We start from the raw sequence: 23,689 nt of genomic DNA on the forward strand, positions 1-23,689 counted from the left end.
GGCTCGAACCAGCGACCTTCTATTTCTATGTACGTCCAACTGAATGGAAAATTGAGCAGAGGGCTCAATTTCATTTTTGTGCATCATTCCCTTGTAGCAAACTAAGAGTAAGAGGGGCGTGGCTAAGAACATTATGGCTGAAGCCGTCAAACTGATGTCAACGGAGAAGGACCGCCCCTCCAAATCCCGAACAAAATGGTCAGAATTTCATTGAAGATTATTAAAACAAACCCAAAACCAGCCTATCCCCTCACTAGATTAAGTAGCACAGATTAATTTTAATAAAAACAATTGGTTCTAGGTCACTACCAAGCAGGCACACAACATCATAAGACATTATTATTAAGTTAGATTTGGGTCATGGCATCAGGTCACCAAAATTCAATGTTTAGCCAGCGTCTAAACACAACAATATTTTGACATCCAATAACGACGTCAAACTACATTTATAGTTGGTTGATTTTAAGTTGTCTTGGAGAGTGACTAAAATCCAACGTCTGATAGATGTTATAGTGGTGACGTCCACACATTGTCAAGGTGTAACATGATTAGACGTTGATATTTGGGTACTTTTAGGGTGATTTTAGGTTGGATGTTGGACAATGACGTTGACCTGACGTTGGGTTCTGATGTCAACCCGATTTTGATTTGCAAACAAAATGCAACATCCCCACGACAATATGACATCCTGTGCCTTCAGGGTAGTTTAATGGTTCAGGTGTACAAGAAGGACACAGCAACCTCTAGTGAATTTGTTGTCCGAAACATGCATAAAAACTTTCTCGGAGCAATGTATTTTACATTAAAAATGTAGGATAAAGCACATGTTTCCAATGAGCCTAGTTTGAGTTTCACATTTTTAGGAAAGTAATGCCGAGTTCAGACTGCATGATTTTCAAAGTAGTCGTGTCACAGATGTTTTCACACTTCATGACTATCTGGGCTGGCGTTTCGTCGCTGCTTTGTTTACACTGCAAGATGGATCGGTGACAAGGACTTTCACATTGCATGACTTTACTATAGGAAGAATTGCCGACAAGTTCGTCCAAACTACGTCTCACAGCCAAAAACATGTAGTATGTATTTTGTTATTAACTACATAACGAGAAAGAAGCCTTTAATGGGGTAGAAAATACATATTTGCTCACCTGGGTTTAAAGGGAATTAGCCATTTCTCCTCAACGTTGATAATAAACTAATTTCTTTCTGTATGAAACGTCAAACAGACACTGGTGCTCCTGAGTCCTGTCAAACCTCCACTAGTTTTTCCTCCATTTCGTGGGTCCAAATAAACTGAAAAAGAGCGCTTTTAACTTCTCCCCCAGCCTCCCGCTGGCCTGCAGCAGGTATACACACACGCACACACAAGTGAAAGCTGCTCTCTCATTGGCTGTAGGCGATCGCTGATGTTATTTTCAGTCAAAACTCAATTCACACAGCATGATTTGAATCGGCGACAGCTCCAGATATTTAGCATGCCAATATCTCGCAGGCATCGGCGACTGCGATTCTCTCAGATCGCGTCTTTGATAGTTCATACTGTGTGATTGTCACTCACGTGCACGAGCAGCGATTTGCCTGTGATTTCAGGCATTTGTCGGCGATTTCTCAAAATCTGTCGGCGAGCCAAAATCGGGGCTAAAATCACGCAGTCTGAACTAGGCATTAGAAAGTCAGCCCACACATGACCTGAACTTGTCTGAAAACCTAATTTAAACAACTTTCATGGTGTGTCCACTGAAATGTTTTTTGCATTGCAAAAAGTGAGTGTTTCTCTAAGGAAAAAAAACATAAAAACTAAGGGTTCAGTTTCCTAACGTTTGCTTTTAAAAACACTATTGTTGGGTATAGGTTAGTGGTTTCATGTTCTAGATGTTCAAGAACGACGAGTATCTGAAACGTACAACAAAACGTACTCTCAATAGCACATTTCAGATTTAGGGAAAAAGCGCAACTTACTAACTCTAAATTGATTATCCAGCCCAATGTCAAAACTGAATAGTTTACGTATTGTCAGAAAAAGTGACTAGTTCGCACAATTTCATAAACTTTCAGTCAAACGAAAATGTAACATTTTTAGAAAGGAGGCATGTCCCCAAAACCTAATTAGGGGATGAGTAAGTCCCAGTAAAATGTGTGAATGAGTTAAAAAAATGAATATGAATAAGCAACAAAATTAAAGAATTTGCATGAAATTGCTAGTTGCAGTGTACTGTTCCACTAACGTTTGCTTTAAAAGAAACACTATTGGTTGGGTTTAGGTTAGGGGTTTCATGGCCTAGGTGTACAAGAACAACGAGTATCTGAAGCGTACAACAAAACATACTCTAAATAGCACATTTCAGATTTGGGGGAAAAAGTGCAACCTAATAACTCTAAATTGATTTTCCAGCCCAATCTCAAAAGTGAATATTTTACGCATTGTCAGAAAAAGTGACTAGTTCGCACAAATTCCTACACTTTCAGTCAATCGAAAACGTAAAATGTAAAAAAAAAAAAAAAAAAAAAAGAGACGTGTCCCCAAAACCTAATTAGGCGATGAGTAAATCACATTAGAACGTGTGAATGAGTTAAAATAATTAATATGAATAAGCAACAAAAGTTATGAATTTGCGTGAACATGCTAGTTGCAATGGACTGTTTTCTAATGATTGCTTTAAAAGAAACACTATTGGTTGGGTTTAGGTTAGTGGCTTGATAGTCTAGGTGTACAAGAATGGTGAAACGTACAACAAAACGTACTCCAAGTAGCGTATTTCAGATTTGAACAATATACACAACGCCCTCTAGTGAATTTGTTATCTGAAACGTGAAAAAAAACGTACCCGCAGCAATGTATTTTACATTAAAAATATACTTTTCATGTTTCCAATTCCAAAAGTCTAGTTTGAGTTTGACATTTTTCGGGAAAGTCAGCCTACACATGTCTTATTTATAGCTGCCTCAGAACGTTAAACTAAGGTAGGAGAGATTTTACCATGGAAAACATTACACTTATCTTTTTTATTTTATTTTTTTGTGTGAAGGTGTTTTATTGCCTCAGGCAAAACAGGTTCCTCAAAGGCCCGTGACGAAGAACAGACAAAAATCGTGCTGCCCTCTATAGCACCTGCGCATCAATACATGCTCTGAATGGCTCGCCTCAGGGGCCGGAGAGAAGAGAGGCAAAAAGAGCGAGAAAAAAAAAAAAAAAAAAAAAGAAAACTTTGAGAGCGTTACAGAACAAAGATGGTGACACTTCAGGAAGTCAGTATGTGTATAAATGACTGGCAGACAGTGGTGTGCATGATTTCGTAAGATGGTGAAGGACACAGTCAGGACAAACACTGGAGAGACGTGTAATGCATTTCCTGTAGGCTAACCAAGCGTGAAGAAAAAAGAAATCAAAATAAAAGATGAGCAGGAAGCAGTAGAGAGACTCGTGTTGGTCAGTTTGACTGTAAACAAAATAATAAATAGTTTAAAATAAAATGAAAAATCATTTAAATCATATTCAATTAGTGCAATTTATATTGTTATGCATGAGCTGTCTACAAAAAAAAGATAATAGTATTACTATAAATGTTAAATAAAATAGTTTTGGAAATAAATAGTGTTTGTGCAGCTATGAAAAATAAGAATAATAAAATTAGAAAGTGCTGAGCAGTGGGTCGCCTCACAACAAGAAGGTTTGAGCCCTGGCTGGGTCATTTGACATTTCTGTGTGGAGTTTGCATGTTCTCGTGTTGGTTCCTCCAGGTGCTCCGGTTGCCCCCACAGTCCAAACAAATGTGGTATAGGTGAATTGGGTGGACTAAACTGTCCGTAGTGTATGTGTGTGAATGAGAGTGTATAGGTGCTTCCCAGTGATGGGTTGCAGCTCGAAGGGCATCCGCTGTGTAAAACATGTGCTGGAAAAGTTAGCAGGTCATTCTGCTATGGCGATGAAATTGGAAAAGTTAGAAAAGAAAGAAAATTACTTCTGGATGCACTGGATTTGTTAGGTGTGGATTTGAGTAAAATATGAATGTTTGTTTTATTTTATTTAATTCTTATAACATTTCTTCAAATTTCTAAGAATATTATTATCATTTGAAGCTGAAAATGAAAATTTGTTGGAATAATAAACGTTTAATGTATTTTGAAAATCAGGATTATTCCACCAAATATTGATTTCTTAACTCTAAATTTAACAATCTGGCATTGTTTAATCTAAAAATTAATATGTACACTCTAAAAACAATGGTAAATATTAGTTTTATAAGTTTCTGTAAATGATGATGCGGTGGCGCAGTGGGTAGAACGTTCGCTCCACAGCAAGAAGATCGCTGGTTCGAGCCTGGCTGGGTCAGCTTAATTCCATTTCTGTTTAGTTCAGTTTTAACTTTAGTCGGATTAAGGTCATCAAAATTTGCTGTTTGGAGCTTATGTAGGCCTACAGTTCACAATTCATGTAAGCAGTTAGTAAACACAAGCACATCTTATTGAACATCATTTATTTTCATCACCAATTATCATAGTAGAACAGTTTCTTCAACAATTAGTAATGCATTTTGGAAACAGGAGATGTGCCACTGGTCTAATGCGCCACCTGGCTTGAGAAACCCGTTCTCAAAGACTTGCTTTTAGTCATTATTTGGGTAGCACACAAATTCTAAATGCCTTTGGCAGAAATCAAATGAGCCATTTTAATCTTAATTAATCTAGATACCTTTCAAGATTACAGTGAGATGAATCTAGATTAAAAAATTATTTATGCCCACCTATAATATATATATATATATATATATATACAGGGCTCGAAACTGCGACCATTTTAGTCGCATATATGCACCCGAAATTTAAGCTATGCGACTCATAATATATATTGGGAGCATTCGTGCGACTGCATATTATGGTTGTAGTGCGACCTGTTTTAGTTTTTTTTTTTCTAAAAACGTGGTGAATTCGCTCTTCCCTGCCGCTATATTGGTTCATATTAGCCGTCAATCACTCAAGACTTTCTGCTGTCAGATGACAGGGAGGGAGCTTTTGTGACCGCGGGGATTGCAAACGGCTGAAGAGTGAAAAGTGTGAATCTCGATGCGTTGTATGCACAGTGTTCAGCCAACACAATCTCACGGCAATTCATAACTTTTTCATACGTTTCCTCGTGAGCAGGCTGCAACAGCGCAAATGTCCGCTACAACACCATCGCCAAAGAAGCTCGCCTTTACTGAGTTTGATCTGATGCGGGTTATAACAAAGAACAGTATTGCGCCGGTGGGCATCGGGGGAATCCTGCTCTGCCCCCCTCTTATTGGGCCGTCTGACTCGCATGCTTTTCCGCAAACACAGAAAGATGTAATTCAGCGCGTAACGAAGCTGAGCATTAAAACCACACAAACCGAAACCAAAACTTTTAAAAGTGAGACTTTTCTTCCTTTCTTTTGTCCGTTCTTTCTTGAGGTGTATATTATTTTTCTATTTAACTACTGATGACTGCTTTGCAGCTTTTTAGCATTAGATTGAATGATTTATTATATTATTTCGTTTGTTTTGTAGCAGAAATATTATTTATTAAATTGACATGCATATAAAAACAATAGTACAAAATAAATATTTCTTACTACAATGCTTCATTTGTGTTTGATGCAAACCATCAATTTATTATTCATAAATTAACAGTAGGACTTTATATAGCAGATAACTTACATGAAAGCACATTCAAGGCAGCATGATGATGAGAAATATTATTCATTATTAGTATTATTGTCATCATCATCATCAATAATATTTTATAATTATTCAACATTCATTTTGGAATTATTGCACAAATATTAAGTCATCACAGCATTAGTTAGATAGTTGTTTCTGGGTTTTGTTAGTCCCAATTGATGTTGTTTTCAAATACAATAAATGCCTTAATATACAACTTGTTAAATATATCATTCAGTTTTGGTGGATGCTCCTAATTTTTTTCTGGTGCTCCTACATTTTTTCTGGTGCTCCTAAATATTTCAGGTTGGGAACACCGGTGCTACCAAGTAAGAAAGTTAATTTCGAGCCCTGATATATATATATATATATATATATTATTTATGTATTTATTTATTTATTTTTAAGGGGTAAATGACGGTGTTGGTTATATAGCTCCCTGTTAATGTTATAGCTCCTCTATTTAAAAAAAAAAGAAGATGAAAAACCTGTAAGTTTTGAAAAAGTTTAAACCTCAGCCAGGTGAGAAAACGTAACTCAAAAGTAACGGTCTCAAATAGATAACGCTTCGGTGTCTGTGATGCAGCAAAATGTCAAGGATTCATTTTAATGCATGATTTCTCTAAATTGTGGTCACGAACGACTGTGATTTGAGTTTTCCCAATTCAAATGAGTAGAAAATCTGGATTTCACAGCGTGCTTCACAACAGAAGCAGCTGATCACCCCAGATTTACAGCGCTGATCAAACGTCTGAGCACAGAACTGGGTTGTCAAATAATTCAGCATTGGAAAATGAGAAAACTCACGCTTCACTTCGCCGAGTAGTCTCATTATCAGACAAGATTGTGTTTTCATCAAACATACTGCATTATTGATTTTAAAGGAAGAAGTTCATCTGAATCAAACACAAGTCCTGTCATTATTTAGTCAATGTGAGTCCAAATCCATATGTGCTATACAGTGGAACTTAGAAGAGAGAAGGAATCCAGAAGACTTATCACTAATGTGCTGCTTTGGACACAATTTTTCACAAATGACGAATGATATGTTTTCACCATCATTTCAAAAGCAGGTTATATTTTGCTACTAACAAAATGGACATTTTGACCTTATTGCGTGACTGCGCTCATTTTTTCTATTGTTTTTGAACTTCTGATTCAGTCGCCTATGAGAGAAATGACTAGCAATAATTAACAGCAGAAAATGGTCAAACTACTTCCTCTACAAACAAGTGTGTTTATGACTATGCATAAAAAAGTACAATAATATAATATGAAAAGATCAGTTAGCAACATGAAGCAGCATATAGAGAAGTTTTTAACCTCTAAAAATCAATGGAGCATAAGTCTCGAGCCAAAAAGACTTCAATGGCTGCTCCCGCTTGTACTTTAAGAATAAGGTCAATAGTTGTGCCAACAAAAACAAACTACTAGTAAAGTAAAGCAAATCTAAGCTAAAAGAAAGAAAGAAAGAAAGAAAGAAAGAAAGAAAGAAAGAAAGAAAGAAAGAAAAAGAAAGAAACTATTATTTGTTGTGATTGCCATCGATCTGACAGTTGCAGATTGCCGATGAACTACAAACCTGTCACAGCACACTACAACTCCCAGCATGCACCTCACAAACACACCAGTTCCTGCTTTCCACTGATTAAACTCACACAGCTGGCAACTCACTGACTGATTAGCTGGACTTTATATTCACCCCTCACACACTCACACACACTCACACACACACACACACACACACACACACACACACACACACACACACACACACACGCGCGCGCGCGCACACACACACAGTGTCTTGTTTTCACAAACATTGCAAAGTGTTTTCCATAGTCTAGTCTTCCAGAGTGAAAACACTGAAACAGTCAAAGCAAGTTTGTCGAAGCTTCAAAATGTTTTGAAACCTGTCTCAACAGTGACACCTGGTGATCATTTTTACGTATTGCTCTGGAACAGCTTCAGTAAAGAAGCAATTTAGTAGAGCAGTGAGATTTCCTGACTAGCATTCAGAGATAATGGGTTCGAATCCAGGGAAATGCAGTTGAAGATGTTAGTTTTGAAATACTCTGTTCTTGTAACGTGTTTTGGTTTAACATTGGTCTGACATTCAGAGGAATACTTTGTGAATAAATATGTTTTGTTTTTGTCATAAAAAGTAACATTAATAAAAAACATTGTCATAATATCAGAGTATGTGTACATGCAGATTCGCCAGGTCTCGAAACGCTTCTGAAAAGACAGATGCATTGAATTGTTTGAGTCACATGACCTGGGTGTTTCGATTCACTTTAAGGCTGATTTATTCTTCTGCGTCAAGAGCACCTTGCGCACCTCTCAAAAAATTCAACTACACATCACAACAACAAATATCGCAAGCTCTTTGATTGGTCAGCTTGGTACCGGTGATGAGTGTGGGCGGTGCTGAGAGCCACAACTCTGATAGAGCAATTTTTTACAAGTGTTGAGTTCCTTGAAAGAGCTTCAGATGGAAACTTTTGTTTTGTGTTTACCTTATGATTAAGCTTGTTGCACGTCCGCCGATTCCCGCCTCTGAATGAGCAAATTTTAGCTACTTGTATATTAAAGTAGCGTTCAGAAAAAAACAAAATAGCCACGAAGAAACTCAACTTATCCAGCATATTTTTTGCGCAGTGGATGCCCTTCCAGCTGCAACCCATCAATGGGAAACAACCATACACACCCATACACTAGGGACAATTTAGATTATCTAAATCACCTATAGCTGACTTGTAGGGGAAACCGGAGCACTCATAGCAAACCCAAGCCTACACAGGGAGAACATGCAAACTCCACACAAAAATGCCAACTGACCCAGCTGATGCTCGAACCAGCAACCTTCTTGCTGTGAGGCGATTGTGCTACCCACTGTGCCACTGTGCTGCCCAAAATTAAAAGCAAAAATAAATAATTTACTATGATGATGATGATGTTGATGTTTATTTTAAGCATTTCCATTAAGAATAAAGTGACGAATTGCAGTTTTTCAGTGACTGTGCTGTTTCTGAAGCACCTCCACTGTGAACAGACTCAAGCTGTTGCAGAGCGGCACGTCACAGGCTGTTTGTATTCAGTGTTTGTGAATCAGCCACTAAAACAATTCATTCTTCATGAAGAATGATTTCCAATCCTGGCCAGATTTCCTCCAAACACGCACAGACTTCTCAGGCTGTGCGTAAGCTATGATTCAGTGCTCCACACTTTGCTCCAAATTGAGCAAGTGATTCCCATCACTGCGTTTGCGATCTGCTTATTAGACTCAGCCCGCAGCTCTCGATATGCCCTGACATAATGTAGATGATTTCTTGAACTCTCATCATTAGCCTGAATGAACTCCCAAAAACCCAAACCAATCACACAACCGGTCAAGCATCCCGGTCAGTTCAGGTCAAGAAGAGCGGATGAAATGAATCTGTCAAAAAAATGTTGCATAACAGAGATGAAAAACCAAAAGGCGATATATTTTTGTCAGGCTAACTTTAAAATATAGACACATTTCTTACCTTTGAATGGCTATTACTGTGAAAACGTAATTGTATAGCTACAGCGGCAAATAGTAGACATTTGTTAAGACCTAACTAGCATTATTAAAGACTATATAATACACAAGACATGTCACTGAATGCGGAAAAGTTTAACGGTCAATATGGCGAACTAGTAGGCGAGGCTTCATTCGCTATATTGACCGTTACACGTTTCCCCTTTCAAAATTCATTCATTTTCTTTTCGGCTTAGTCCCTTTATTAATCTAGGGTCGCCACAGCAGAATGAACTGCCAACTAATCCAGATTATGTTTTACGTAGCCGATGCCTTTCCAGCCACAACCCAGTACTGGGAAACGCCCATACAAAGTCATTCACACGCATACAGTATGAACAATTAGGTTACCCAATTCCCATATAATGCATGTCTTTGGACTTATGGGGGAAAGGGGAGCACCTGGAGGAAACCCACACAAACATGAAAAGAACATGCAAACTCCACACAGAAACAGGCAAATGCCAACTGACCCAGCTGAGGCTCGAACTAGCAATCTTCTTGCTGTGAGGTGATCATGCTACTCACCATGACGCCTCTCATTCAAAACTATACGAGCAAAAACTATAGAATACACAAGACATGTCAATGGTGTAGCTTTGAATAGGCAAAATTTTAACGATCAATATGGCGAACTAGTAAGCGAGGCTTCATTTGTCATATGGATCGTTACCAGTGCTTAACAGATTGGGGTAACGAATACGACATTCTACCAGAGGAGGGAGAGGTGTCGTGGACGAAAGTGAAGAGTTGGGAGGGGGGGGTTGTGTCATGGACGAAAGTGAAGAGGATTGATAAGTTGCAAAGGAAAATACGAAAGCGCGTGGGTTCCCTCTGGGTGCTCAGGTTTCCCCCACAATCCAAAGACATGCGGTAGAGGTGAATTGGGTAGGCTAAATTGTCCGTAGTGTATAAGTGTCTGTGTGAATGTTTCCCAGAGATGGGTTGCGGCTGAAAGGGCATCTGCTGCCTAAAAACTTGCTGGATAAGTTAGCGGTTCATTCCACTGTGGCGACCCCGGATTAATAAAGGGACTAAGCCGACAAGAAAATGAATGAATGAGGAATCAATCGTCTGATTGGTGAATCATACATTTGATTAATGTGGGACCAGCCGCAAGCAATCATAAGCACGTGATCCTTTCGAAATTAACTTATAAATAAATCACTCAAAACCATACGAGTAAAAACATTTATCAGTATATTGTACACAGAAGACATTTTCCAAACCAAACACTCTTATCGTGTAGCTTTTAAAAGGTACAGCTGATAGATTTTGTACTTTGTTGTTGTTGCTTTTCTTGAGAGAGTAGCAGAATCTCTTCTGAGTGCTCTTTCGGAATGACTTGAAGCTTTTCAAAGGTTAGTCAGAGCGTCGCAATATGCTGTAAAAAATCAAAAGTGAAATGCAAGAGACATGCTGTGTTGACCCTCCAGGGCCTGTTTGGACACACTGCGATGTTCTGCTGCAAAACCAACACACGGTGCCCGTACAGATTAAACCTATCTTCGGGGAAAAAAGCCAGATCCAGAGACACCTACAGCACCACTTGTATCTGCAGGTACCAGCCTTAACCTTTCACATCCCAAATTTCCACTCGGCTTCTTCGCCTTTGGATATATACGTGTCAGACAAGAGAAGCGTTCAGTCTTTTTGCCAGTAAACTGCCACCCTGGGCTGAGCTGGAGACTATATAACAGCAACCCTACCGAGCCAACAGTGAGGAACGAGCGATAATGTCGATTCTTTCAGACAAGGTGCTGCTGCAGATTAGGTTGCGGATGGAGTAATAGTTTTGTGGATAAGGATGGGAGACGGGTGGGATGGATGGATGCGGAGGGAGAAAAAAAAGCGGGAGACCGTTCTTTAGCGAGTGACCTCAAACTGTCATACCTATTATTCCAATTCACTAGGATCCTCGCAGCGGGCTTCACAGGATGGGACTCCGAGAGGAAATTGAAGTTTTGAGTGTAAGTCCTTGTACAGGTCACGCAACAGTTTTGTGAAAAACTTGAAAGCTGTTTTGGTTTGGGAATGAGAAGAAGCAGTTTTTTTTTCTACGCAAATGTTTCATAGTTTAACTGTTTTAATAATAAACTCCTCTGATGTAAGGCCATGTCCAAAAGGTACCACAACACTGCAGTTTTTTTGTTTTTTTGTGGCTTTGTCAAGGTTTCGAGTACAGATGACAACGTTGTCAATGTAATTCCCTTTCAATCAGATCTACGAAAATGACTTGTAAGAATAGTGTACGCCACCTGACAAAAGTCTTGTGGTTGATCCCAGTTGTAAGAGCAACAAATAATAACTTGAATTCTTGATGATCAATTGGAAAAGTGTGAGAAGGTGGATTATTCATATGAATCATCTGTTGAACGGCATCCCAATCATCACAAAGACCTTCTGGAATCCCATGGTTTCCGCTACATTCATTGTTCCATGGCGGGGCAACATGCCAAAATTAATTCCCCCACGGCTAAATTACAGCTTCTCATTCAAAACATTTTATTTTATTTTTTTAATAGTGGGTAAAAATCGCACCAAAATGAGTAAGTGAATTATAACAGCCCAACCGTATGTTATTTTTTTACTGGAACAATATCTTTAATGATATAAACTGGACTCAAGTTCGGTCATTACCTCAAAAATTGACTGAATGGACTGACTGACAGGTGTGTGGTGCGTGAGGCAAGCAAACAAGTTTTGTGTACGAGAAGAGGAAATCTGCGCACAAGCAAAGAGATTCACACGGTCGTAGGCTATTACATAAATGCAATCTCGACTTCTAATACTGCGCTCACAACATTTGTCATTGAAATAACGCCACAGGTAGTTGGTAGATCTGTGTTGGTAGATCAGGTAGTTGGTAGATCTGTTTTTTTCCGCCACAGCTGGAAAAAAAATCCTAGAGGAAACAATGAACCAGCATTGAGCCAATATTCTCAGAAATCAGTCATGTTTGGTGAAGGAGAAATCATGGTTTGGGGTTGAATTGTTCTATTTCTGTACATGAATACTATTAGATTCCCCAGCTAAGAAAAAAAAGTATGATTGTTATATATAATCTACGCTTGTAATTTGGTTAATTATATTTTATTATCTCAATCATTCTTTAACAAAGAATTATTTTTAGATAGGGCTATTCAAGTCATCTAGAAAAACATTAAAAAAAATAAATAAATAAAAAAAAAATATATATATATATATATATATATATATATATATATATATATATATAACTTTCTATTATGTTTCAAGTATGTTATGTAGTGTTTTGTGATAGTGATTTGTGTTTGCTAATTGCTAACAGTGTGTACTTCATGAGACACTGGTAATTTTAATTTTGAGCAGCAGAGTTTTTTTGGGTTAGCTAGTTTAGTTGCCACAGTTGTAATTATGTTTCAGATTGAATAAGTAGTTTAGTTAAGCATTGCATACGCTGAAGATTATGGTTTTGTTTCTACATTTTCCTTTGGTTTGTAAGTTTAGTGGGTTGGGGTTAAGTTAGATTGTTTTGTTATATTTACAGTTGAAGTCAGAATTATTAGCCCCTCTGGTTATTTTTTTATGATTTTTCAGCACATTTCTAATCATAATAGTTTTAATAACTCATCTCTAATAACTGATTTCATTTATCTTTGCCATGATGACAGAAAATAATATTTGACTAGATATTTTTCAAGACACTTCTATACAGCTTAAAGAGACATGTAAAGGCTTAACTAGGTTAATTAGGTTAACTAGCAGGTAATTAGGTAAGTTATTGTATAATGATGGTTTGTTCTGTAGACTATCAGAAAAATATAGCTTAAAGAAGCTAATATTAATCACCTTAAAATGTTTTTTTTTTTTTAATTAATAACTGCTTTTATTCTAGCCGAAATAAAACAAATAAAACTCTCCAGAAGAAAAAAATATTATCAGACATACTGTGAAAATTTCCTGAACCTGTTAAACATCATTTGTGAAATATTTAAACAAAGAAAGTAAAAAAATAATAAAGGGGGGCTAATCATTCTGACTTCAACTGTATATCTTTGCTTTAGCAACATTTCAGTTTTTTTATTTATTTTTTTATTCAGTCATTTTAATTTAATTCTAAATTCATATATTCATTGTTTAGTATCATTGTTTAATAAATTGTTATTTTTCTTTCACTTATGCATTTGTAGTGTTTTCTCATTTTTACCCAGCACCATTAGAGACCCATTTACCAATGTTACATCTCATCTAACGTAATGTCTGCTTTTTTTCCAAATATCATGCTGTGTATTTCTAGATAAGCCATCCAAACTGACCACTTGCAAGGTTTCATTCCAGTCTAAGTAGGCAGTACAAAAAACTACATCTGTTTTCCTTCCCACTTTGCCAAAATGTCAGGACTTCTTCTAGCAGATCTCCTTTGAATCGAACGCGGCACCTTGTAAGTTATAACATTAGAAGTGACAAACAACCAAGTACTATTTTTTTCGATCCCACTCACTTTTTGCCGTCGCTTTTCTTTTAAAGCTCTGAAATACTTTTTTTTTTTTTTAACCAAAAACTGTCAGTCAAGTATATATAACTGGACAGATTCATGCATACTGGCGCAGTCTCGTGTCGGTTGGTGGCTGTAAAGAGAAGCTTTCAGATTTCTGATAAAATATGTCTCTTTGCTATAGAGGGGTCAGTTTCAGACAGATCATAGAAAGCAGCAGCAAATACATGCACTAATGTGATCAGGGAGCTGTTTCATAAAAGGGGTTTAGAAAAGCGGGGATTAGAAAATTCTGATCTTTTAAATTAATATTGTCTACTGGATACTTTACAATAATATCTTACAGATACAGATTAAATACATTACAGATTATTCGGTACCACTACCAACACAACATTTGGAACTAATCTAACAAAAATAAACTAAAGATGACAGTCCAACAATTATTACACTAAAATTAATGCATTGGAGGAAATATTTTGATAAAATTATAACAAACAAGAAAACAGATACATATAAAAAAATATATATCGTTTGTATTTGTTTTGTTTGCAATAAATTGTTTAAATATAAATGTATTATCGTTCTTTTTTTTAAGATGTTTGATGTATATATATTGACTATTAAGTGACTATAAAGTTTTAATCATTATTAATAGGTTAAGTTAATAAAAATGGCATCAAATTACGACAGGCGAATGTTAACATTAACATTAACGTTAACAACACTTTGATTAAGCTTGAACTAAAGACTTAGCCTGAGTTAACCTGCCCCAGACCAAGATAGTTTCAGCATAAGTTGCCAGAGTAACTGAGTTTGCACTATCGTAAATTTGATTTATGAATCCGCCATTTAATAAACCTTACCAACATAAGCCTGGCTTTTTCTGTAAGCTTGGTTTATGAAACAGCCCCCAGGTTTAGTTGAACGATGTGTGCAACCAAAAGCAGAAGTGTTTTCCCTAATAATAGACTCTGGTTATACTATGTATTAATGGAAAAAATAAAATAAAATAACTGACTAATCATTTTTGAATCTATTCAGCCTATTTCCTGTTCAGGCGAGTTCTCTGTAGTTACATCATGTAATAAGACAGACAGAAGAAAAATACTCTTCTAGACCAATATTGCTAGGTAAGCAAAATCTTTCAGAACATACAATAAATAAGATTATTTTGTTCACTACACTTGCAAATAGGCATGGGACGATAACCGGTTTCAAGGTTTACCATGGTTTGGAAAAGTCAATGTTTTAAAATCACCAAAATTTTCTGTAATACCATTCCTAAGGTGTATATATAAGGTTTTTTTTTTAATGTGTGTTTTTTATGTTTCCTAAATAAATCTGTGTTTTTCAAACTAATGAAGAATTAATGAAGAATTTAAATTATTTAGCCTGACACGTTTACTATTCCAAAACATTACAAACATTTCCTAAAATAAAATATATTGTGTTCAATGGTGTAAAACGTTGTTTTTTTAATTAATTTTTTTTTTTTTTTTTTGCAGTAAGAACTGCAGTAATCACAATCTGAGCTTGACATTAACTTTTTTAAACACCAGCCTCTGTGGCTCGTAGATTTCCAACATTGCTAGCCACTCGCTATTTTCACTAACCACACTTTTCTTGTTGGGAAAACATATTTTAAATGCATAAATTTGACATTGACCTGAAAATTGCTTGATTTAGATGTTGTGTTATGTGCACATGCCTTCTAGATCATTTAACTTCTTGTGTGTACTGTGTATTATAATGGGTTGTGTCGGAATGCAATCAGTTCGTATTTCACACGACTTTAAAGGACTCAAAATTAAGGATTTACCAAATTTATCTCTGACCACAACAAATAAGTATTTCTTAGCCACAATTTTTGAATGTGTCAAAACAAGGAAAATACAGCTTTATAGGTGCACTTTTGAATTTAACAAATGTTTTAAAAAATAAAAAAAAAATAAAATAAAATAAAAAAAAAACATTACATTTAAGAAAGAGTTATTGTCATGTATCTAAAATATGCACAATAATCTGCCCTGGCTAAAAGTCCCAGATCACCAGTTAACTACACATAAACGGGGAGTAATCTCCCATTAAAGCAATGTTATTGTAAAAGATTATATTGTAACTATATTAACAAAAACAACAGTAAGTAAAAGAAAGCAGTTGAAACATATCGTAAGTGATAAGGAAATTAAATTAAATGCGAATGTCATTTATTTTGCTTGCATTCGTGACATAATGATGGAACCGTAATCGTATGGCAGAATGTGTATCAGCAAATATATCACTGATATAGAAAATCTATATTATGTTGCATCATGATGAGACATCCAATTTACACCCAAGTACTTACCACCGTGAAGTGCCATCTATCTACCATAAGGCACGACAAAATAAAAAGGAAAGTGGTCACAAGGGACACATTTCAGCACATGTTAATACCAGGAGAACTGGTAATGTGTCTCGGTTGACCACTTGTGCTCAGATCCCTGAAAACCCATGAGCCGTAGATCGTTCCTAATCTCCATTATCTGGAATCTGGACGAGTAACTATGATCAATGGGAAGAATTAAAAACAAATCTCTGTATTTCCGGAAAACCCAAACTAAGAGCGTTTAGAAAAATCCAATCATACAAAAGGAAATATGTTGCACGCTGGAAGAATTGAAGAAAGCTAATCAAATTATCCCTCTTTGACCCTGATTGAACATCCTGCTTTAAATGAAGAAAAACCTTTCCACCGTGTTTCATAAGAAGCTGAATTATTCCTGAGCTCATGTCTGTTGCTGACCTTAAAGAAACACTCATCTTTTTCCTTTTTGCATGTCGCCTAGAGTTAAACAGTCGAGTTCTAACATTTTTAATCCATCCAGCTGATCTCCAGGTCTGACAGGAACACATTTAGCTTAGCTTATGTTAGCATAAATAATTGAATCAGATTAGACCATTAGCATCTAGCTCAAGTTTCCGAAAAAAAAAAAAATCTTATTTAAAGGTGAACTCTTAGTTTCATTGTGAACTAAGACCAAACGGACAATTAAATGTTGCTTTTTTTTGTCTGGTACGGATAGGAGTTATATTGTCAATATGGCGTAATAATCACAGAACTTTGGTGCCGAACCATGCTATTACTCAGTTCATGAAAATAGTCCCCAGCTAGACAACAACGCTGCGTAATATATTTGTTTCTGCCGCAATCATATTTCTTCACCAAAGTTCCTTTATTATTAATAAGAGAATAGTTCCTAGACATGTCAGCATACAAATTAGCAACCTTTGCAGAACACCGGCCCTCTAGGACCGAGTTTGGACACTCCTAGTCTAATCATATTCAATTATTTATGATAAGATAAGCCAAAAGTGTTTTCGCCAGACCCAGAGATTGGCTGAATAGCCTAAAAATTGTAAAAATCTACTCTACACTCTCAGAAATTAAGGTACAAAACCTGTCACTGGGGCAGTATCTTATTAAAAGGTATACTTTTGTATCTTACAGGTGAACTTTGGTACTTTTAAAGGTACATTTGGGGTATACTTTTGTTCCTTTAAGGTACGAGGTACACATTTTGTATTAAACGATACAAATATGGACCTGTCCTGCATGGTACAAATGGATCTTTTGTAAGGTATCGTCTCTGTTACAATACAATGATATCACGCAGTTTCTGAATTTAGTCCCCAATTAGGTAACAAAGCTGCGTAATATATTTGTTCCTGCCGCAGCCATAGTTCTTCAGCAAAGTTAATTTTGTTATTAATAAATGAGAGTATATTTCCTAGACATGTCGGCATACAAATAGCAACCTTTCATTTTCTATAACAATGTAAAGAAGAATCAAGCTTGATTTTTATTTATTTATTTGTTTTTAGCAAGATGCTAATGGTCTAATCTGATTTAATTATTTATGCTAAGCTAAGCTAAAAGTGCTCTCGCCAACCCTGAGATTGGCTGAATGTACTCAAAATAGTAAAAATCAACTGTACACCCTCAGAAATAAACCTGTCACTGGGGCAGTACTTTTTCAAAAGGTACACTTTTGTATCTTACTGGTAAACATTGCTACTTTAAAAGTGCTTTTGAGGTATACTTTTGTTCCTTTAGGGTATACGAGGTGCACATTTTTGTACTAAAAAGTACTAATGTGGTTCTGCATGGTACAAAGGGTCTTTTGAAAAGGTATCATCTCTGCTACAATACAATGATATCACGCAGTTCATGAAAATAGTCCCCAACTAGGTAACAATGCAGTGTATTATCTTTTTTCCTGCCGCAGCCATAGTTCTTCAGCAAAGTACTTTTATTATTAATAATTGAGAGTATAGTTTGTAGACAAATCAGCATACAAAATAACATTTCATTATCTGTCACAATGTAACTGAAGAAGAGTCAAGCTTTAAATAGGTAAATTTTGAAAAATCTTTTTTTTAACAAGATGCTAATGGTCTAATCCGATTCAATTATTTATGCTAAGCTAAGCTAAAATTGCTCTTGCAAGACTCTGAGATTGCCTGAATGTATTCAAAATAGTAAAAATCTACTCTACACTCTCAGAAATAAAGGTACAAAACCTGTCACTAGGGCAGTACCTTTTCAAAAGGTACACTTTTGTATCTTACTGGTGAATGTTGGTACTTCAAAGGTACATTTTGGGTATACTTTTGTTCCTTTAAGGTAGTACAAGGTGAACATTTTGTACTAAATGGTACAAATATTGGTCTACATAGTTTGCCTACAAGGGATATCTTTTAAAAAGTTATCACCCCTGTGTTTGTAAATTTAAGAGTGTAAGGGACTTGTAAAATGAGCCTATTTCCCCCCCAAAAAAATGAATAAAATTGTGTTCCATTAAACATTTGACATGATTTGAATACAAATTTCCACAAAGAGCATCTCAAACCCATAAGATGATAACTCAGTAAAGCACAATGCTCACTTCAATCCATTTTCCTGCAAAGTGAATGACTTATCTGTTCTTTTACTGATGGTGGATGCAAAAATGAACACATAATCGCAACCCTTTTCCAGTTCTAAATGCTGTAAATAAGACTTATACAAGTGTTTCAGAGATAAAAAAAGAAGATGCTGGGTAATTCTTTACGTTAATGCTAGAACCGAGGCACCGCCAGCTCATATAACATCATTCTTGGCGCGCCAATCCATGTCATGAAGACCCAACCAAATCCCAATGACTATGTTTAGAGCGATGCATAACATTTGAATAGTAGAATTAGTCTAATTTATGCGAACATTTAACTGTCATTGAAGACATGTAGCATGTGATTTACGGCACAATCTGTATTCAATGGCTGTTTTGAATGGGACTTCTTTCTTTGACTTTCAAAAAATAAAAAGGCGAATGGTTTGTCATGCATTTTAAGGAACTGTTTTGATTGATTTAAATATTTAGTGCATAAATGAAGGTTATTTATGAGTATGGCAAGCCATTGCATTCTTGAAATGCACTAGTATGTTCACGCTACTATCAAGTACTACGTTCATGCTTCTAGTAATTCTTGTAGCTTCTAGTATCAATGGTTCCATTAAATACTAGTTTAGATTAGCTACTATTCAATTAAATTAAATTCATCTTCTTTTTTTTGTATAGTATGATTTGTAGATTGTGTCAAAGCAGCTTCACATAGAAGATTATGGTTAATTAAAACCATATCGGTTCAGTTCTTGTCTTGTTTCAGAGTTTAAGTTCAGTGCTTCATTTTAGGTACTAATACATTTTGTAAGATACTATATATATATATATATATATATATATATATATATATATATATATATATATATATATATATATATATATATATATATATATATACACATATATATCACTTTCACTTTTGACTAGCATTTACTCCAATTATGACTAGTATAGACTGCATATTGTTAGTAGTGTTGTCTTGATAATGGAATATTTAATTTTGATACGATACCTTGCAAAAATATCTATATTTAAAACCATTTTTGCTACTGCTGGGAGCAAATTCTGAACTGTATCAAATTCTCATTCTAGTCTGGATACTGGAATTTCTAACTTTGATACGAGGCTTGAAAATATTGATAATCGATACCACTTTTGATACTGTGAGGAACAAATTCTGCAGCATTAAAAGTATACAAATGACCGTATAATGTGTATACCAGGTACGTGAGCAGTCCTTAAGTCCAAATAATTAACCTAGTAGTTTCTAGATACTATTAGAATTAGAAAACAATAATAATTAGCAAAAATAAATAAATTAATGTTTTCAAAATAATCTGATATGTGTCTAATTAGAAAAACACCAGTAGATAGTGGATGCAAGCCATTGAAATTAATGGGTTTTATAGCGCAGAACTTTCTGCCTCCAGTGTAAAAGCTTTACAGTGTTAGAGCTAAAGAGAGAGTGAAACCAGCGCATTGAACACTGCGGTGCAGCATAGCCCTTTTTCAGCTCTTATTTTTGAAGGAAAAGCAAAAATGTGTATCCCTACAAATAAATCTGCTAAATAAAACTACTAGATGCTAACAAGTGCTAGAATCTAATGAAAGTTACAGTATCAATTGAATAAATTAAGTACAAGCATAGTTATTTTTATACACAAAAGCTAAACCTTAGAATAAAACTACTGGTCAAAAAAAAAACATTTTTATTAACTAAAATTAAATTTAAAAAAGCACAATAAATACAAAATATTAAACTTTCAACAGTCACTAAAAACCTGACATAAAATAATAATAGTTAGCATAAATAAATAAATAAATAAATAAATAAATAAATAAATAAATAAATAAATAAATAAATAAATAAATAAATAAATAAATAAATAAATAAATAATCTGACCAGCGGGTATTTAGAAAAAACACCAGAAGTGGATGCAAGCCATTGAAATGAATGGGTTTTATAGCGCAGCACTTTCTACATCCAGTGTGAAAGATATACAGGGATAGAGCTGAGGAGAGAGTGAAACCAGCGCTGAACACTGCCGTGCAGCATAGCCCTTTTTTCAGCTTTTATTTTTAATTGAAAAACAAAAATGCCATTTTCGTCTGATAATTTATGTCGGCCAGAAACTCTGTAAATCCCTACTAATATATGTACTAATTAAAACTACTAGATGCTAACAAATGCTAGAATATAATGAATGTTACAGTATCAATGGATAAAATATCTACTGGCATAGTAATTTAATTGAACTTAAATTTTAAAAATCACAAAAAAAGCTTAACTATCAACAGTCAATAATGATTAAACAGTAAAACAGGAGACAATGAAAAAGTAGTAGCACCATGAAATTAAATAGTGCTGTTATATTCTTTGATTGACTGATAAAACAGCTTGCCATATTATAAAAGTGTGTCCTCAATATGACTTTAGCGGTGAGCATAAACAAAATAAAGAAAGCTACACAAGACTGTCAGTGAAGCAATCTGCCTTTGAAGGAAATCTCTCTTTCTCCAAAGCTTCTCTTTTACAAATTGTAGGAGAAAGTTGAGACGTGTTAGCTATTCTGCGCGTAGCTGTCTTTGTGACGGGTAATCCATTTGTTTATAATTGCGTGTTCGGTTTTGACAGGGCTAAATTAATTACTGTTTGATCTGAATGTGGGACATAATTAGAACCCTCTTAAAGCAGCAGCCAAACCTCGCATCCCTTCTGCCAAAACGGATCATCTCGCACCGTAATTAAACTTCAGCTCATCTGTCAGAGAGTCCAGCTTTTCTTTATTGAAAGAAAAGAAGCGGCAGGTACAAAACGCTGCATTTACGGCAGAGCTTCAACTAGACACAAGGGTTTGTTTTGGTTTGGAAATGCTTCAGTGGACAACATTAAATGCATATTTTGGAGGGAAATAAAAAACTTTATGGAGAAGGAGATCTGTTCTTTTAGATGTAACTATTAACTTTCAAACTATTAGTGTTGTATCTGCTCAAAATTATGACTTCACATTTTTTAACTTTGACTACATATTTAAAATGTATTATTGTTATTATTATTATGATTAGCGACATATTATCCTTCCAAAGTTGCAAATATATCTGGCAACTTTTAAATTCTGAAAAAAATAATATGTAGCCACAAAATGTATTAATAAACATGAAGTCTCTTCATGTCTTAAAATTTTGACTTCATATCTAATGGTTACATTTTTTTGACACATTTGAAACTTATTCTGCCAAATCCACAAGTTGCCAGATAGTTTTGCAATGATCCGGCAACATATTATTCTTTCAAAATTCACAAGTTGCCAGACTGTTGCAAAACTATCTGGCAACTTGTGAATTTCTGAAGAATATGATTCAATAACAGCACTGGTACAGCCTCTTCACTTGTTCTGTATTACGCCGCCCAAATACACTGATAACAAATCAATAAGCTCACTAAAATTTGACAAATATCGCAGCTGTTGAACAACATGTTTTTGAGGCTTTGGTAGTTGAGAAATGTAGTTGTTTAGATTGCAACTACGCAATTTATTTATGAGGATAGTGCCTATTTTAAATATTTATAATTTCGGAGATTTAGCGAGTCGGCAGCCATTAGCTTATCTGATTAATCACTGAGCAGAGCAAAAAGGGTTGACACTCTGCCACAATTTAGACAGCACAATAAGTCCTTAGGGGAGGAAAAACTCAGAAAAAAGTCAAACTAACGCTGATTAAATCATTATAAAACAGGTAAGTTATATTTTAAGCTGATCTCTCTCTTTTGTTTGTTGCAGTGCTGTATTTATAGCATAATAATCTGCTAGTGTTTGCTTTGCTCTGGCTTTTTATAGGTTAATTATTGTGATCTCCCGATCATTTCATGCCAATCATCCTTATAATCTTAAAATGTGAGCAAAATCAGCTGTTTTGTCATGACTTTAGACAATACGCTAGAGAATCATTCAAACACTAATTCTACAGTGACGTTGGTGAATTAGTAATAGCTTTTGCTGTTCTGACGTCAGCTGCAGATGTGAATGAATGGTGGATGAAAGTAATTCCTTTTATAAAAGGATTTTGAGACTCTCTGTGTCTGTTTGCTTTGCTCTGGCTTTTTAGGGGTTAATTATTGTGATCTCCCGATCATTTTATGCCAATCATCCTTATAATCTTACAATGTGAGCAAAATCAACTGTTTTGTCATGACTTTAGACAATACGCTAGAGAATCATTCAAACACTAATTCTACAGTGACGTTAGTGAATTAGTAATAGCTTTTGCTGTTCTGACGTCAGCTGCAAATGTGAATGAATGGCGGAAGAAAGTAATTCCTTTTATAAAAGGATTTTGAGACTCTCTGTGTCTGATTTGCTTTTTATATACATGATTGTGCCGTTGAACTGTTGTATAAATGTAATATCACACTCGTAGCAGTGCAATATGGCTGTATGTTGTCACTAGTGAGACAATAAAGCCTGTTTCACAATGCAAGCGTAAGCAGAGCGTTAGCAGAAAATGTTTATTCGGCATCCATGTTGATTAGAGCTTTTATATTGCACGCATTGTTCATGCGCAATTAAAGTGACAGTACATTGATAATGACAAAAAACACATTGAATGACAGTAAAAAGCAGCAATTTGACCCTATAAATACATCAATAATATCCACAGATTTTTATATGGTCAATTAAATGAACTTAAACGATTGAAAACGGCAACAAATATTTATTTAGGCCCGAGCTACAAAACCAAATTTAAAATAACTTCAGTATTAGTTTTACTTAAGTTGCACACTAGTTTGATCATGTATAAATCTCATTATAACTGTATTGTATAAATATTATTATGACTACAGGCCTACATTATCCTGACAATCAAAAACAAAATGACACGATATCACAAGCGATTGTCCTCTGAGTGGACCTGAAAAGGCATGAATGAGCTTGAGAAGCATGCAGTTCGTTAGGATCTATATAATTTGTAAAATAAAGACCTGCAGGTTAAGGAAACAGCATAGCAGGAAGTTGCCGCGGGCCTTGGTGCAGATGAAAAGT

At 35.4% G+C, this 23,689-nt stretch overlaps 1 protein-coding gene and 1 long non-coding RNA gene across 8 annotated transcripts in view; both read right to left on the reverse strand.

Annotated features, from left to right (window-relative positions):
• The window catches only part of grm7 (glutamate metabotropic receptor 7), a 367,182-nt gene that overhangs the window by 320,769 nt on the left and 22,724 nt on the right, over positions 1-23,689 (reverse strand).
• On the reverse strand, positions 6,083-10,459 carry LOC147838617 (uncharacterized). The gene is made up of 3 exons (XR_015522306.1): positions 10,417-10,459; positions 7,456-9,790; positions 6,083-7,388 (listed from the first exon to the last, which is right to left on the reverse strand). It is a non-coding gene; the product is annotated as an uncharacterized LOC147838617 (long non-coding RNA).

Source organism: Danio rerio, chromosome 22 (genome assembly GCF_052040795.2).
Source record: "Danio rerio strain M-AB ecotype USA chromosome 22, GRCz13ab, whole genome shotgun sequence".
Taxonomy (NCBI): Eukaryota; Metazoa; Chordata; class Actinopteri; order Cypriniformes; family Danionidae; genus Danio; species Danio rerio.